Here is a 17401-nt window from a genome sequence, read left to right as displayed (position 1 = left end):
GTAGGGGGGGTTAAGCGGCCACATTTTGTATTATTATTATTATTATTATTATTATTATTATTATTATTATTATTATTATTATATTTATTATAATTATTATTATTATTATTATTTATGGATTTTGTTTCAAACCTGCTGGGCATACAACAAAGAGTATTTGTATGCCATTGCATTTAGGACAGAGTTAGTCTGTGGAGTTCAAAGTTCTCAACCTGCAATGCAACTCTATATACATTCTCTAAATTGTTAAAAACTGCTGCAATAACTGTCACCTGTAGGATGGCAAGAGCACAGTTTCTTGTTATACAGAACCACCACCAATCCCCCTCTTTGGAGAAATATTTCACCATGTTTGGGTCTATGAACAGCTAATCACTACTCCAAGGGGGGGGGGGGGGGGATCACCACAGGTGAGACCAATAAACATGAACCAAACTAGAACATACACATGGAAAAACATAAACATAGAAACAAACAACAGCATGTACACGGAAAAAACATAAATATTGGACGACAACAAGCATCGAAAAAACAGCGTTTCAATTAAGTCCAGGAAAAACTGGGACAGCAATTGGGCGCGTGGCCTCTTCCTGTCATAGTTAGGGAAGTAAATGAGGAAGAAAAGAATAAGAATTATTCATGTCATTCATTCAGGGATTTCATATTTTAGTTGGATTTTATGATTTTGTTGGCCCTGATCGCAGGTTATTGTGGATTTGTCCCCCATTACTTGTATTGAACCAGGTTGAGGCCATGATTCTCTGCCGGAAAACGGTGGATTGCTCCCTCCGGATTGGGAGGGAGTTACTGCCCCAAGTGAAGGACTTCAAGTATCTTGGGATCTTGTTCACGAGTGAGGGGAAAATGGAGTGTGAGATGGACAGGCGGATCGGTGCGGCATCCGCAGTGATGCGGGTGTTGTACCGGATCGTTGTGGTGAAGAGGGAGCTGAGCTAGAAGGCAAAGCTCTTAATTTACCAGTCCATCTACGTCCCAACCCTCACCTATGGTCATGAGCTTTGGGTAGTGACTGAAGTGTAGTTTCTTGATGAATTTGATGTGTTGATGAAGAAGGAGTGACCGCTGACGCTGACTTGAGTAAAATAATAGACTTATTACAAAAGAATAGCATCAGACCAGACTTTCCTGGGACGTCCAGGAGAGAACCGAGCCGGGTGGATTCTCTGTCGAATGCAACTCCGGCGAGCCTTTTATGCTTGCCAAAAGACAACATTTACAATTTGGTTCCCCTACATAGGTCACAGGTCACATCAGGTCACTCCCTTCTCACCAGGACCCCTGGTGATGTGCTCTCTCACTCGGGACCCCTGGCACCGTCTCTTAGTAATTATCTTATACGACAAAGATAAGAGTCATTTAAGTTACGACATTAATTGGCTTAATATAACTCACCTACTAACAAACAAAATGATTATATTACACCCTTCTGAACATGCTGTGAGTGTGAGAGCGAAAAAACCCATCTGGCAGCTTCCTTTCTTAGTTCTTTCAACAAACAGTCAACACAGAAAAGTTCTCTCACGGTTCCTCTGCCCCAGGCAAACACCTATTGCACTCCAAATCAATTAACCGCAAAGAAGAAGGGTTTAGACAACTGTACAGTATGTTACATATAAATGCATACATTCAGAACCTCAGAAATAAATCAGAAATGTTGTCCAAAGTCAGGCTGGTCGACCCATCGAACCTTCCAGTGAACCTGTCCCTGCCTATTATCAATGTCCCTCAAAACCCCGCAAAAAAATAAACACCTGAGGTCCCAATGTATTCATTTCACCCTGTTACAGAAAACTTCCAAAAAAACAATACTAAATCAAGGTAATATGTCTTTCTAAAAATATCTACTGTAGAGTACAGACTTTTCATCAATAATACAGGTTACATTGTAATAAAAAAACTCCAATATTATAAAAACGTGCATAACACCATTAACTTTTAATGATATTTCATTCGACACTCCTGATCATGATGTCCTCATTCAGGGTCCGCCGACCATTTTCATCCTCCATTTTTGAATGTCCATGTTTGAGTCTGTCCATGTCCATGTCCATGTCCATGTCCAATAGGCTGTTAGGATCTCTGGACACAGCCAACCTCAGACGGGTCCTGAAAGAAAAATTCACCCGCCAGTATCTTGCACACACATCAAATACAGTATAATAATTTCACTTTTGCATTATACCTTAACATTATTCCAATATATGATAAACATTTTCCTTTTGTCCATGCATTTTCTCAGTTAAAAATAGTCTTGAGTCTATGACGGAATCAGATATTCAGTACAGATATTTCTCTACTAGTGTAAGCTCCTAACTACACACCTCTACCCAATTCAGACCCGTAAGCTGACCAATTTTAACAATACGATTTTTCAGCACACCATTCAATTTTTCACAAACACCTTGGCTTTGCGGGTGATAAACAGCTCCTAGACATTGTTTAATTCCCAATTTTTGCAGAATCAATTTTACTGTTTTAACCACTAACTCTTTCCCATTATCTGAAGATATGCGATCTGGAAGTCCCCACCTGCTTATGACCTCACGACACAAGAACTTGGCAACTGACTGAGCATCTTTATGCTTAGTTGGACATGCTTCAGCCCACCGTGAAAATCTATCCACGACAACTAACATGTATCTTTTACCTCCTACTGGTCTTATCATGTCAACAAAATCCACAACCAACTCACGCATGGGACCTGTCAGAGTTGGAATGTGACCGGGTGGACTCATCACACCCCTCCGAACATTGTTTTTAAGACCGATTGTACATATGCCTATGACATAATCAATTTGCTCAAGCAAGTACGGTGCCCAATAACCATACTCTTTCGTAATTTTTCTTCTTATCTCCCCCCTTGCAACATGGGCTAACCCATGTGCTTCCTGAATCCTCAAACCTAGTAGGTCGGGGGTGCTACCATCAGTCCTTCATGATTTCTCCACAGACCAGTAGACTCTTGTGTGGCCCCTCAGTCAAACCATAATTGTTTATCTATGGCTGACGCCGCTTCTTGCATCAAGATCACATCTCTGAGCGTGGTTTTATCTCTAGTCCACTTCATGGGTGACAAGAAGAACTTTTCCTGTTTTGTTTGCTCCTGTAACTGCTTTAGCAGCCTCATCCGCTGCTTTGTTAGCTTGAGTAACCCTTGACGTGTCCATTTTGTGTGCTGCACACTTAGCTACAGCTATTTCCTTTGGTTTCATCATCGCATGCAGCAATTTCCTTATCTGAGCATGATGCTTCTGTGTCCATGGGTTATTGTTTGACCCCAATAAGCTACTTTTTCTTGACAATACTGCAGCTTCTTCCATCCTTTCTCCTAAATGCTTCTGCTGAAATCCTTCAGCCACCATTAAATTCATATGTGGCACACTTTTCTCAATGTCACGCTCTTTATCAAGATAATCATCAGTGTTTATCTTCATAGCTGCTCCTTTACTTCCTCATTCCACCACCAAGAATCCTCTCCTTTCGGTTGCTCCCCTTAGGGGCGCCGAAGTGCATAATCTACCTACAATTCCTTCTGTTCTGCTCATCTATAAACCTTCTCTTTGGCCTTCTTATCCTCATTCTTCTTATCCACCAACTGTATTTGGAGTTTTCTGAGAGTCTCCTGGTCTTGTTCTTTCTGGTCATGCTCCTTTTTCCGATATAGCTCCACTTGATGTGCTATGTGATCCGTATAAACACCTTTGGTCATGCGTCCAAGACCAACCACTTCTGCCAATTTGCTCCTCACTTGAAGAGGCAGCCCCTTCATGATTTTGGCTCAGAGAATTGATTTCTCCATCTTTGATTCAAATCTGGATCATTTCCTGTGATATTTCTCCATACTTGATGAACCCTTGACACATAAGCTCTTGGGTTTGTGGGCTCAATGACTCAACAAAGATGTTGTCCGGGTGTACGTTTGTTGGAAATGCATCTCTCAATGCTCTCCACATACGACAACTGCTTGCAGCAAACAATTCTGGGTCATATACTGCAGTTGCCACATATCTGTTAAGGCCTGCCGCCTGCAGGATCTCCTCCATCGCTGGGACTCCAATAAGGCTAGCCAGAAGTCTGTTAATATCTCCCATGGCAGGCTGTGTTCCCACCAATCCCCTTCCAGCTTTGAGATCCACAGATGTGCTCCATCTTGAAGAGTGGGTAACTTTTCAAGTATGTTAGACGAGTATGTCTGTATTCTGCCAAGGCTTGTACTCTAAATTTGGTCCTCGAATTATCACTGGACACATTTTGTTGGGTCTCTTTCATTTTCTTAGCCGTAGTCCATACCTCAAAGATTCAAGATTCAAGATTCAAGATTCAAGATTCATGATTTTTATTTGTCACATACATATACATACTTCCATACATATATGCAGTGAAATGTAATGCAATGCACCCGGTGATAACACACAATATGTCCTAGGAAAAAATAAAAAATAAAATAAAATAAAAAGTAGAAAATTCATTTCTAATAGACCGACTAACTGACTCCTAAAACGTAATACAGTAAGTGGAATACTTATTACATTACATTTACATTTAGTCATCTAGCAGACGCTTTTATCCAAAGCGACTTACAATTATTCAAACACCGACGGACGCAGCCATCAGGAGCAATGAGGGGTTAAGTGTCTTGCTCGAGGACACTACAGCATGCTAGCAGGAGGAGCCTGGGATCAAACCAGCAACCTTTGGATCACTAGACCACCAGCTCTACCTCCTGAGCTACCATCCCACCCCCCCACTTATAGAATAAGATAAAAATATATAGAATAAAATACAATGAAAATAAATTGAAATAAAATGGAATAGATAGAAGGAATATGCCTATGTATATACAGATATGTGCATTTAAAGTGGCATGTGAATTAAAGTGGCATGTGAATGTGAATAGTGTGAGGTAGTGTTTGGAATAATACAGCACAGTATACAACAGTACGGCGCAGCAATACGGCATCACGAACAACCCTGAACAGTGATACAGTATGCGGTACAGTATGCTACATACAGTACAGTAGGTAGTGGAGCCTAGTGCATGGCTCAGTTAGGACCCCTGGTGAGGTCAGCGTTGACAGTTCTAATGGCGTGCGGGAAAAAACTCCGTCTCAGTCTCTCTGTTCTCGCTGCGTGACTGCGGAGGCGCTTGCCTGACCGCAGCAGCTGAAACAGTCCGTTGTTGGGGTGATGAGGATCCTTCATGATCCTACGGGCTCTGCTACTACACCTCCTGGTGTATAGCTCCTGCAAGGGGGGGAGGGTAGTTCCAGTGGTACGTTCAGCTGAACGCACCACCCTCTGCAGGGCCCGCCTGTCCTGGGCAGTACAGTTCCCAAACCAGGCAGTGATGTTGCCTGTCAGGATGCTCTCCACTGCTCCACAGTAGAAGGACTTGAGGATCCTCACCGAGACCCGGAATTTCCTCAGCTGCCTGAGGTGGTAAAGACGCTGCTTCGCCTTTCTCACCAGAGTGTCTGTGTGAACAGTCCATGTTAAGTCCTCTGTGATGTGGACTCCCAGATATCTGAAGCTGCTCACCCTATCGACAGAAGTCCCATTAATCCACAAGGGCGCGTGCGTCCTCGATTGTGATCCTCGCCTCAAGTCCACAATCAGCTCCTTGGTTTTGCTGACGTTCAGGTGTAGGCTGTTGTCCTGGCACCAGAGTGACAGGTCAGCCACCTCCTCGCGGTAGGCCTTCTCATCGCAGTCGGTGATCAGGCCCACGAGCACGGTGTCGTCAGCAAACTTGATGATGGTGTTGGAGCTGGACCTGGCCACACAGTCATGTGTGTACAGGGAGTACAGTAGGGGGCTGAGGACGCAGCCCTGGGGGGATCCTGTGTTCAGGGTGAGGGAGCTTGACATGTACTTCCCCACCTTGACCACCTGGGGGCGGCCTGTGAGGAAGTCCAGGATCCAGGTGCACAGCGGACCATTCAATCCGAGCTCCATCAGCTTGACAGCCAGTTTGGTGGGAACTATGGTGTTGAAAGCTGAACTATAATCAATGAACAGCATTCTCACATAGGCCCCCTTCTGGCCATCCAGGTGCGTGAGCGTGGTGTGCAGTACCTGGGAGACCGCGTCATCCGTGGATCTGTTCTGCCGGTACGCGAACTGCAACGGGTCCAAGGTGTGGGGGAGGGAGGCGCAGATGTAATCCTTAATCAGCCTCTCGAAACACTTCATGACCACCGAGGTGAGGGCCACCGGACGGTAGTCATTCAGGCAGGTTGGAGAGGCGATCTTCGGGACAGGAATGACGGTGGACCTCTTGAAGCAGGATGGGACCACTGATTCAGCCAGGGAGATGTTGAATATTGTGGTGAACACCGGAGCTAGCTGGTTAGCACAGGTCTTCAGTACTCGCCCAGATATGCCATCTGGGCCCGCAGCTTTCCTGGTGTTCACCCACATCAAAGCCCTCCTGATCTCGTGCACGGACACTGAGAGTGCGCTCTTCCCCAGCGGTGTAACTCCAATTAGCCGGTGAGCTAGCGGTGTTGCTGCCAGACTCGAACTGCGCATAAAAGGAGTTCAGTTGGTTGGCCAAGGAGGCGTCCACACTCGTGGCTGGGGAGGAGCTGCTCTTGTAGTTTGTTATTGTTCGCAGCCCCTCCCACAAGCGTCTTGTGTCCCCCCGCTCCATCTGTAGCTCCACGGTGTCTCTGTACGTCCGTTTGGCGTCCCTCACCGCCCTCCGCAGATTGTACGACGCCGCTTTGTAATTGTCCATGTTACCAGATACAAGACCGTCGTTGTAAGCGGCCGTGCGCGCATTCAGAGCGCAGCGGATGGATTTATCAACCCATGGTTTCTGGTTTGGAAATATCCGAACTTTCACCGTGGGAACGATTTCATCCGCGAGCGTAGCCACAAAACTTACTACAGCCTCCGTAAACTCGCTGACGTCACTTGAACTTGTTTGGAACATGTCCCAGTCTACGTCAGTCGGGAAGCGCAGCCTCTGATTGGTCCGTCCACCGCTTCACTTCCCTCGTCATCACCAGATCCCGCGCGATCAGAGGCCTGTAAACAGGAAGCAGCGAGATCGCGGCGTGATCTGATTTCCCGAAAGCAGGGAGCGAGACGGGCTTGTATCCGTTCTTGTAAGGAGTGTAACAATGGTCCAGAGTTCTGTCTCCCCTGGTGGCACACGTGATGTGTTGGTGGAAATTCGGCAGAACTTTTTTAAGGTTGGCCCTGTTAAAGTCCCCAGTCACCACCACAGCCGCGTCGGGATGTCTGTTCTGAAATCCGCACAACACATCGTACAGAACCGACAGAGCTGCGTCGGTGTCCGCTTGCGGTGGGATATAAACGGCTGTAATGATGACCGTGCTGAATTCCCGGGGGAGATAAAATGGACGGCATAGTATGGTCAGCTGTTCCAGGTTCGGCGAGCAGGAGTGGGAGAGGAATTTGGTGTTGTTGGCATTACACCAGCAGTTGTTTACCATTAGGCAGAGGCCTCCACCTTTGGATTTCCCCGACTCTCCCGTTCTATCGCCGCGGAACACGGAGAAGGCCTCGGCTGGACGAATGGCTTCATCCGGCACCAGTGGGTTCAGCCATGTTTCCGTCAGGCAGAGGACGCAACAGTTCCTCGTGTCTCGCTGGAATTGAATCCTCGCTCGAAGTTCATCCATCTTGTTCTCCAGGGACTGGACGTTAGCAAGAAGGATGCTTGGCAGAGGTGGACGGTAAGGTTGCGTCCTCATTCTGACCCGAATGCCGCCTCGTTTACCTCGGTGCTTCCTCCGTGGGCCGGCTCGTGGAACAGCGACTCCATTTTTGTTGTTGTAGTTGTTGTTGCGAGTGTTCCCGCGTAGGATTTCCGCCGGCCACTCTGCTCCCACGGATAAAAAGTCCCAAAGTTGTTCGTTTAGGGAAATTATTATATCCATGAGTGCATCGCGGTCGTATGAGTTAATTGTTGATGTTTTTCTGGCGAACATTGTGATAAAAAAAGGAAGAAAATACTAAAGAGTAAGAAAGTAACCGGAGCGCCGGCGCAGGCGACCGCTAAGGGCGGCGCCACTATTGCCAAAGTGTTTGGCTTTTGAGGCTTTTTCTTCTGTAATTTCCTCTCCGTTATTTGGAATTTGTGTAATTGTTGAACTTCTGGACAGGTGGTGTCACTTATGTCCTCGAGGCATCTGTCTATACTCCTCTCAATCTCTCTTAAAACCACCTGTCATCTCCTACCCCTGTACTGGCTGCTAATGGTTGAAAACAGGAAGGACCTTGTTTCTCCGATTCTTCATCACTTTCAGCCTGTTCACTCTCATCCGTGTTGTCTGTTCCCGGAGCCATTTTCCTCACTGGTCGAGCTCCTTTTTTCTCCGCTTTTGCCAAAATCTGTCTGACTGCAGGGTTGTATCGTCCAATAGCTTCGTCAGAGTCACTCACACTCTCTTCTCCTATTTCCAGGCTTCTAACTTGTTGTCTGCTTCCCAAACGGTTCCCTCTCTTGGTACTGTTGGAGCTTGGATACATCTTTATGGTTGTTGTAGCCTTGCCCATCTCTATTATTTGCTCATCCTCATCTTTGAAGAGATAGTTGCCCTCCGTTGTCATCACTGTGAGCTGAGGATAAACATCAGTGAACTTCACCTCCTTCTCATAAGGCGGGGGCTTCTTTACAGATGCTGTATGTGAAAAGGGTGCGGTAATCTTCTCCATCAATTTTTCTGCTTCCTTTTCATTTTTCTTTATTTCTTGTCTACTTTGTTCTCTTTTTTCTTTTGCATCTCTGAACCATGTCTGTCCCTCCTTTTCGAACAGCTGCAGAATGCCAAGTTCTGTTTGTCTTTTTATCCGTGCGTCTGTTTCCTCTTTTTACTTTCTTTTGATTTGCTTTATATGTGGACACAAGCACCTGCATTGTTTAAATCACATCCGGGTTAAGAGTTCCTTCAGCTGGCCATGGTTGTTCAATGTCAGGCCACCGCTTGCTCCATTTTCCTGATATTTTTGCAATATCTTTAATAAGAGGATTATTCTTTTGCACTACATCAATAGGAGTGATTACTTTTGTAATTTTTGTATCCATTGCTTTTATTTTAAATCAAATTGTTTTATTTAAAAATTATTTCTAAAGAACCGCGTAATCACACTCAACCAAAAACAACTGAATTTTTCAACCCCAAAGGAGACCAATAGCTTCCCACTTATGAAAGCAACTTCACTTGTTTATGATCTGATACATCTGATCATACTCATTTTTCTTCAATTAACAAAATGTCCATCAATGTTCACTCTCAAAACAGCCTCAATCAACATAAACCATACTCAGATAATGAAACCAATATTCACAGCACACAACCGTATTTAAATCAAATCAGTTTTTCTGCATGTGATCAATCAAATCAATAATGCTCCATTAATTAGGCGAATACCTTGATTAATCAGTCTGTTGCCAAGTCTCTTACTAACTAATTGCAAATGCTATATAAGAAAAATAACTACTGTAATCCTATATGTGAGAAAAAGCAATTATGTAGGTTATAACTAGATGTACACACATATAGGTAAATGCAGGTGTCTATTGAAAAGAGTTTGTGGATAATCCGCACTGGCCTGATTCAGAATTCTTATGCGCTGTCATCCGCAAGCTCCCGGTGTCTGTTAAGAACTGCCAGATGTGAACGAACATCCTGTTTCAGCTCCCAGTCCGAACAGCCCAGCCAATGCAGTTACGCACAGAGTCATAAATCAAAGCTGATTCCTTTCACTCAGCAGCCGAAACACAAAACCTCTTCTCTTGCATCAAAAACCCAACTGTTCCTTCTATTTCACCAAGACTATCTGCTCCTTTAATCAACAGAACTCACAGCAAGCACTGTCACACACTCCAAGCACAAAGATAAAAAACTCACACACCAACCAAACAATACACAAATCCTACCCATAATTCAGAGCAGGAGATTCTCTTTTCTTTTCTGAATGTGTACATGCATGTGTAGGCATGTGTAGACTGTTTCTGGTGATTCTAGTCCTTCTCTCAAGAAGGTTCTTTTTTCTTATCAAATATATAAAGTCCAGTGAAGGTTCATATCCTTTATCAAATGTATAAAACGTCCTTGAAAGAAAAAGGCTCATATATATTTATCAAACGTCCTTTAAAGAAAAAGGCTCATATATATTCATAAAAACGCCCTTTAAAAAAGGCTCATATATATTTATCAAACGACCTTTAAGAAAGGCTCATAATCTTTATTATCAGCTTTACACAGTCCATAAACAGGCTTATATATATTTATCACTAAAGGGGCAAGAAATGTTTCTTTTATGTATTATTTAACTGCTCACCACATATGTATACCTATTTAATAACCCATGTATTCTATATATCATTTCCACATATACACGAACAATACACATATCTTTTCACACCTCTTTAGCCGGCACACTCTCACACACACACAGGCACACTCACACCGCAAAAGGAAAAAGACATATCTGTCCCGCCGTACATCAGGTTCTCCAAAAACTTCAACAGCGCTTAACTTTAGATTTTAACGTCGACTCATGTATACTTTTCTACTTTCACCAAGATTTTCACTTTGGCCAGACTTTTAAATTTTCACTTTGGCCAAACCTTTAACAAATTATCCTTTAAATCAGATTCTTTCGGGATGCATTCATTCTCTTAGGCTGGTTTAGCCCTGCTTTTCCCCATTTTTTCTCAAACTTTATTTTTCATCCTTTAAGCCTTTAACTTGTAACTTTTTTGGCTTCACTTTTCATCTTTTTCATCATACTTTAGTCTTTTAACTTTTATCTCTTTTTCACTTTTCATCTTTTTTCATCTTCATTCATATAATTTTATTTTGAGTCAATTCCCCTGGCCAGGGTTATTTCCTCTTTGTTTTTACTACCTAGAGTTGAGTATATTATATTTTCATTTAGCTAACATTCACGCAGCATTTAATGTCCACGTCTCACATATTTCACCTCCCTTCTCACCAGGACCCCTGGTGATGTGCTCTCTCTCTCGGGACCCCTGGCACGGTCTCTTAGTAATTATCTTATACGATGGGGCTGTCTTGGGAAGCCACCATTCCAAGACACCTCAGAAGGAACAAGATCGCGAATACAAGCGGCCGAAAAGAGTTTCCTCCGTAAGGTGGCTGGGCTCAGCCTTAAGGATACGGTGAGGAGCTCGGACATCCAGAGGGAGCTCGGATTATGGCCGCTGCTTCTTCGCTTTGAAAGGAGCCAGTTGAGGTGGTTCGGGCATCTGATCAGGATGCCTCCTGGGCGCCTTCCCTTTGAGGTTTTCCGGGCACGTCCAACTGGTAGGAGACCACGGGGTAGACCCAGAACGCGCTGGAGAGAACACATATCCCAGCTGGCCTGGGAATGCCTCAGGGTCCCCGAGGAGGAACTGGAAAACATTACCGGGGAGAAGGGGGCCTGGAGCTCCTTGCTCAGCCTGCTGCCACCGCCATCCGGCCCCGGATAAGTAGAGGAAAATGGATGGATGGATGGATGGATACTTGTATTGTGTGTTCATCTGGATGGGGCGTGTCCTTCCTGTCAACCTGACTTCATTCCTCTGCTTGTCCCCCTCACGGTCCTTGGATCCTTTGACATTTTTGTTCCCCTTTTTTCATTGATTATCTGTGAACCTGATTGAATTCCTCCCTTCCTGACCTCCATCACCAGCGCCTCCATCACCAGCGCCTCCAGTGTTGTAGTGGGCCTGTGTTCCGCAATTGAAGATGAAACAGCCAGTTAAAATCATACCCTGGGGGAAAAACACTCTTTGGGACTCAGTCCCAGTCAAAGTTTATTAATATATAATTATAAATATAATTATATACGTGTCTAAATTGCCCCAAATTAGACACTGTATGTTCTTGGCTCCTCAACAATTCACCCGCCAAGTGTGAAGTCGATCGGATGAGCGGTTGTTGAGATAACCGAAGGACAAACATACAACATACTTACATACAGACGGACAGACAGATTCCTGGAATTATAGTATATAGTATAAAGTATATTATAGTATAGATAATATAGTACAAGGCGTGACAAGTAATTTTCATGTGGCTTTGGAGCTGATCAGTTGATGAGCAGTTTGATTGATCCAGTGCCTGATTTAGATAAACTGTATTTATAATTATGTATCGATTATTTTTAAGAAATCTAGTGTCTGAAATCAAATATATCATTAAAGGTGCAGTGTGTAGAATTTAGTGGCATCTTGCGGTGAGGTCTCCCCCTTCCTCCCCATCTCTCTCTTTTTTTTGGGGGGGGGGGGGGCGTTTTCCATTTTGAAAGTCATTCAGCAGTTAAGAGGGAAGGGGACATTTTGCAACTCTGCAGATAACCACGGTGAACGTGCCAGCCTGCCACACGCGCGCGCACACACACACACGCACACACACACAGGCACGCACATGCACACACACACATGCAGACACGAACACACACACACACACACACGCAGACACTGTAATCGAGCAACCAATTTCTGAAATGTGCGTACGAGTATTAAAGCCGCAGACAGTCTACAGTAAGAGCAACACAATGAATGTTAAATGTCATATATATGTTTATATATATATATATATATATATATATATATATATATATATATATATATATATATATATATATATATTATATATATATATATTTATATATATATATTTATATATATACATATATGCATATATACATATATATGGATATATATGTACATACATTATATGTATATATCTATATAGATATGTGTATATATATATATATATACATGACATTTAACATTCATTGTGTTGCACTTACTGTAGTCGCTGTGAAAGGAATGTACTGGTGTGTTTCCGATAAGGTGCTAAAATATTCCTGAAAGGGAGGAGGTTTGGTGTCTAGTAGAATCAAAATCAGCCTGATTTTTCACTACTTCCCCTTCAGTGTGTGTGCCTGTGCGTGCGTGCGTGCGTGCGTGCGTGCGTGTGTGTGTGTGTGTGTGTGTGTGTGTGTGTGATCATACGGTACAGTATATTCTCATGTTTGTATTATATATAGGTTGCCCAAATAAAACTGACACATGTTGACATTTAAAAAACCAGTAGATATGAAAAGACAAGACAGACAGACAAACAGAGAACGAGACAGATGAACAGATAGACAGATAGATAGATAGATAGATAGATAGATAGATAGATAGACAGACAGACAGACAGACAGACAGACAGACAGACAGACAGACAGACAGATAGAAAGATTGATAGATAGATAGATAGATAGATAGATAGATAGATAGATAGAAGTGCAAATAGCCAATTAAAAATAGTTATAGAAAAAAGATAATATACAATAAACAATAAACCTTAAAATCAACAATAAACCTAAAATAAACAACAAACCAACCACCTCTGTATCAAATAGATGGATAAAGATTAGATCATGCAGATCAGATAAGATAAGATAAGAAAGTAGTATAAGAAGTAAAAAAAAGTTCCAATTGAAATTTTCAACCGTTGGGTTTTCTTCAAAGTTTCTCTAGTGGCGTTCTGGCATGTGGAAGGTTAGTGAAGATGCTTTTCAGAAGATCCTTGACAGACTTTGACCTCTGCCTGGTGCTGATGTCTGGGAAACAAAAGCCAGATCTTGTTTCTTGGCTCTCGGACACATTTTAATGATTTCCCGTCAGCACCCAGCCAGTCTGAGGACAACGGTGTCTGGCTGTATATCACTGAAACATAAATAAACATAATGATAATACAAATAATATATATTTTATATATTTGGCTGTTTGTGTTCATTATTTTTGGCTATTGCATATTTTGCTATTTCATTTTATTGTATTTCTTTCCTTTTTTCAAACAATGTAAAATACGTTTTATATATTTTATATATTGGGCTGTTTATATTTATTTTTTCTATAATTTCTTTCTCTTAATCTTTGTTCTTATGCTAATTGTCAGTACAGTCATTTATCAATCCTCATGACAAATACTGGTATATGAATGTATATGGACATATACTACAGAATAAGCACATGGATTCTGAGAAGCCCCTGATTGCCTTTCACCTTCTCTCTCGTCTCTCTCTCCCTGTTAATCTCTGATCTTCACACAGTTTATAGAGCGAACCTAAGGATAGAGATAAGGGGAGAACTCAAAGTGAGTCTCATTGATTTGTTTGTGGAAAAAAAAAGAGATTGAGCAGGAAAAAAACAAGTTGTTGTTTGAAACAGGGCAAGGAGCATGTTGCTCTGGTCAATCCAATTTTCTGATTAGTCATTGATTAGGACACATGTGAAAGGAACCTTTCCTTGCTGCCTCAACGTTTTATTCATGCTGGACATGTACGTACAGTAATGACCCCGAGGGTCCCTCAGGGGCCACAGGGGCTCTCAGTGTTGCAGGAGTGGAACTATGGATCTGGACTCATCCACTGGAACAGGACTGGTCCTCTGAGTGAAACCAGTTAGCTCTTATCAGCCCACACACTGAGGTTGCAATGAAAAAAAAGTCAGATTGTTCCAATTTATGAGGGGTTCTCCCATGTTTTACACTTACCGCTCATGTAGTACATAGGTAGGTTTTTCTCTTCACTCCAAACTAGACGCTCCCCCCCTCAATGTAGGAACGCTCCCCCCAGTAGTAACTCAATGTAGGTCATGGGGGACAAATCGACAATCTGTGATCAAACTCACTCCACATTTCAGGCAAAGCAACATAACGGTACAGCAGTATGATTTTGCTGATATTAGGAGTTATTTGAGAAAAATTACTGTGGTGTGGGAATGGGATTGTTTGAGCAGCCACACCTGACCTGGATCTAGGTGATTAGATCAGGGTGGCTGCAAACCTGTTGCTCTTTGGTTGGGCTAATGAGCAGCAAGTTAAAACCCCCATCCTCCCACAACCAGGATAGGAGCCTGTCATGACATCGATCTGCTCGAACTTCCCCTACATCGAACTCCCCCTAGCCTCCCCTCTACAATAAACAGGTGTCTACAACACATCGTCTTCTGTGTCTCTGTGCCGGAGGGCCCTGAAAATGCCACTCGGTTGCCGTGTGGTAGAAGAAACTGCCACAGTGGCACCTGAGCAAAGACTCTCCGGCACGGGAAAGGGACACAGAGGGGCCATCCAAAGACACCCTGGAGCCACCAGCAGGTCAACGGGTGGCCCCATCACCAACCCTCTCCCGACTGGCAGCAGCAGCACCTTGCGGTCCACAGAGGATCGGGGGAGAGCAGCTGCAGCAACCACAATGGGTAACCGTCTGCAGCTACCTCGTCCGCCAAGCAGCCACTGCCGGGACCATCCAGCAGCCGAGCCACCCCTCCAAGCAGCCCTCGCAACAGCCAAGTCCGGCCACGCCTTCAAAAGTCAGCGCAGCAGCCCAAGGCCCCATGCTCCGGAAGGGAGGAGGTAGCAGTCTGTTGTCGCCCTGGGGGAAGGAGGCCGGTCGACCGTGCTGCTCCGGAAACCAGGCCTTCTGGAAGAGAAGCTGTTAATCTTTTTGGACATTTGTTTGTGTTAGGAATGGTAGCCCTATTTCAGAGTCTGGTGTTTTTATGATTTAAGGTATTGGAACCCTGTGTCAGAGTAGGCTTTGAAAAAAAATTTGATGTCGCGTGTGGGGATGGGATGGTTTGAGCCTGACCTGGATCTAGGTGATTGGGTCAGGGTGACTGCATACCTGTTGCTCGATGGTTGGTCTAACGAGCAGTAGGTAAAACCCCCATCCTCACAAACACTAAGGATAGGAGCCAGGTTAAGACATGTTCGATCTTCTCCTGGCTAATTCCACCTAGCCTCTATAATAAACTGGTGTCTACATTACATTACATTTAGCAGACGCTTTTATCCAAAGCGACTTACAATTATTCAAACACCGACGGACGCAGCCATCAGGAGCAAATAGGGGTTAAGTGTCTTGCTCAAGGACACTACAGCATGCTAGAAGGAGGAGCCTGGGATCGAACCAGCAACCTTTAGATTACTAGACGACCAGCTCTACCTCCTGAGCTGCCATACCTCTACAACCCACCACTCTCTGTGCCGGAGGGCCCTGAAAACGCCACTCAGGTGGCGCGTGGTAGGAGAAACTGCCACAATAACTTTTGTTCTTTACTCAATTCCCTGTTGCCGGCACTGAGTTTTTGCTCGTGTTACACCTGACTGCTTTTTCAGTTTGGAGAAAATCAATTATTTTCGGTATGTGAAATAACAACTTATTTCTGAGATGATATTTTGCATTTCTCTCATATTTGTATAAAAACATTGTGTTGAGATAATTGTGAGGTTATTTCACAGAAACTAGGAGACAACCATTTTCAATGAGTCCTCTTAAAATATTTGAGAAAAAACTGTAAAGCACGTCAATTACTTATCCATTTTGTCTTGGCGAGCTACCGCCTTCCTTTCTTTGTCCACACCAATCTTCAGGGCTGGCTGGTCCATAAAGAAGAACTAGGAGGCTGGCTGGAGTACGCCCTTGAAATGCATAATGGAGAGGGAGCGATCTACGCTCCACTGCGCGTCGCTGTTACTCAAAACAAATAAAAACAATGCAATGGACAATTACAAAGCGGCGTCGTACAATCTGCGGAGGGCGGTGAGGGACGCTAAACGGACGTACAGAGAGACCGTGGAGCTGCAGATGGAGCGGGGGGACACAAGACGCTTGTGGGAGGGGCTGCGAACAATAACAAACTACAAGAGCAGCTCCTCCCCAGCCACGAGTGTGGACGCCTCCCTGGCCAACCAACTGAACTCCTTTTATGCGCGGTTCGAGTCTGGCAGCAACACCGCTAGCTCGCCGGCTAATTGGAGTTACACCGCTGGGGACGAGCGCGCACTCTCAGTGTCCGTGCACGAGGTCAGGAGGGCTTTGATGCGGGTGAACACCAGGAAAGCTGCGGGCCCAGATGGCATATCTGGGCGAGTACTGAAGACCTGTGCTAACCAGCTAGCTCCGGTGTTCACCACAATATTCAACATCTCCCTGGCTGAATCAGTGGTCCCATCCTGTTTCAAGAGGTCCACCGTCGTTCCTGTCCCGAAGATCGCCTCTCTAACCTGCCTGAATGACTACCGTCCGGTGGCCCTCACCTCGGTGGTCATGAAGTGTTTCGAGAGGCTGATTAACGATTACATCTGCGCCTCCCTCCCCCGCACCTTGGACCCGTTGCAGTTCGCGTACCGGCAGAACAGATCCACGGATGACGCGGTCTCCCAGGTACTGCACACCACGCTCACGCACCTGGATGGCCGGAAGGGGGCCTATGTGAGAATGCTGTTCATTGATTATAGTTCAGCTTTCAACACCATAGTTCCCACCAGACTGGCTGTCAAGCTGACGGAGCTCGGATTGAATGGTCCGCTGTGCACCTGGATCCTGGACT

Source organism: Zeus faber (genome assembly GCF_960531495.2).
Source record: "Zeus faber genome assembly, chromosome: 14".
NCBI lineage: Eukaryota > Metazoa > Chordata > Actinopteri > Zeiformes > Zeidae > Zeus > Zeus faber.
This window is presented reverse-complemented; position numbering follows the sequence as displayed.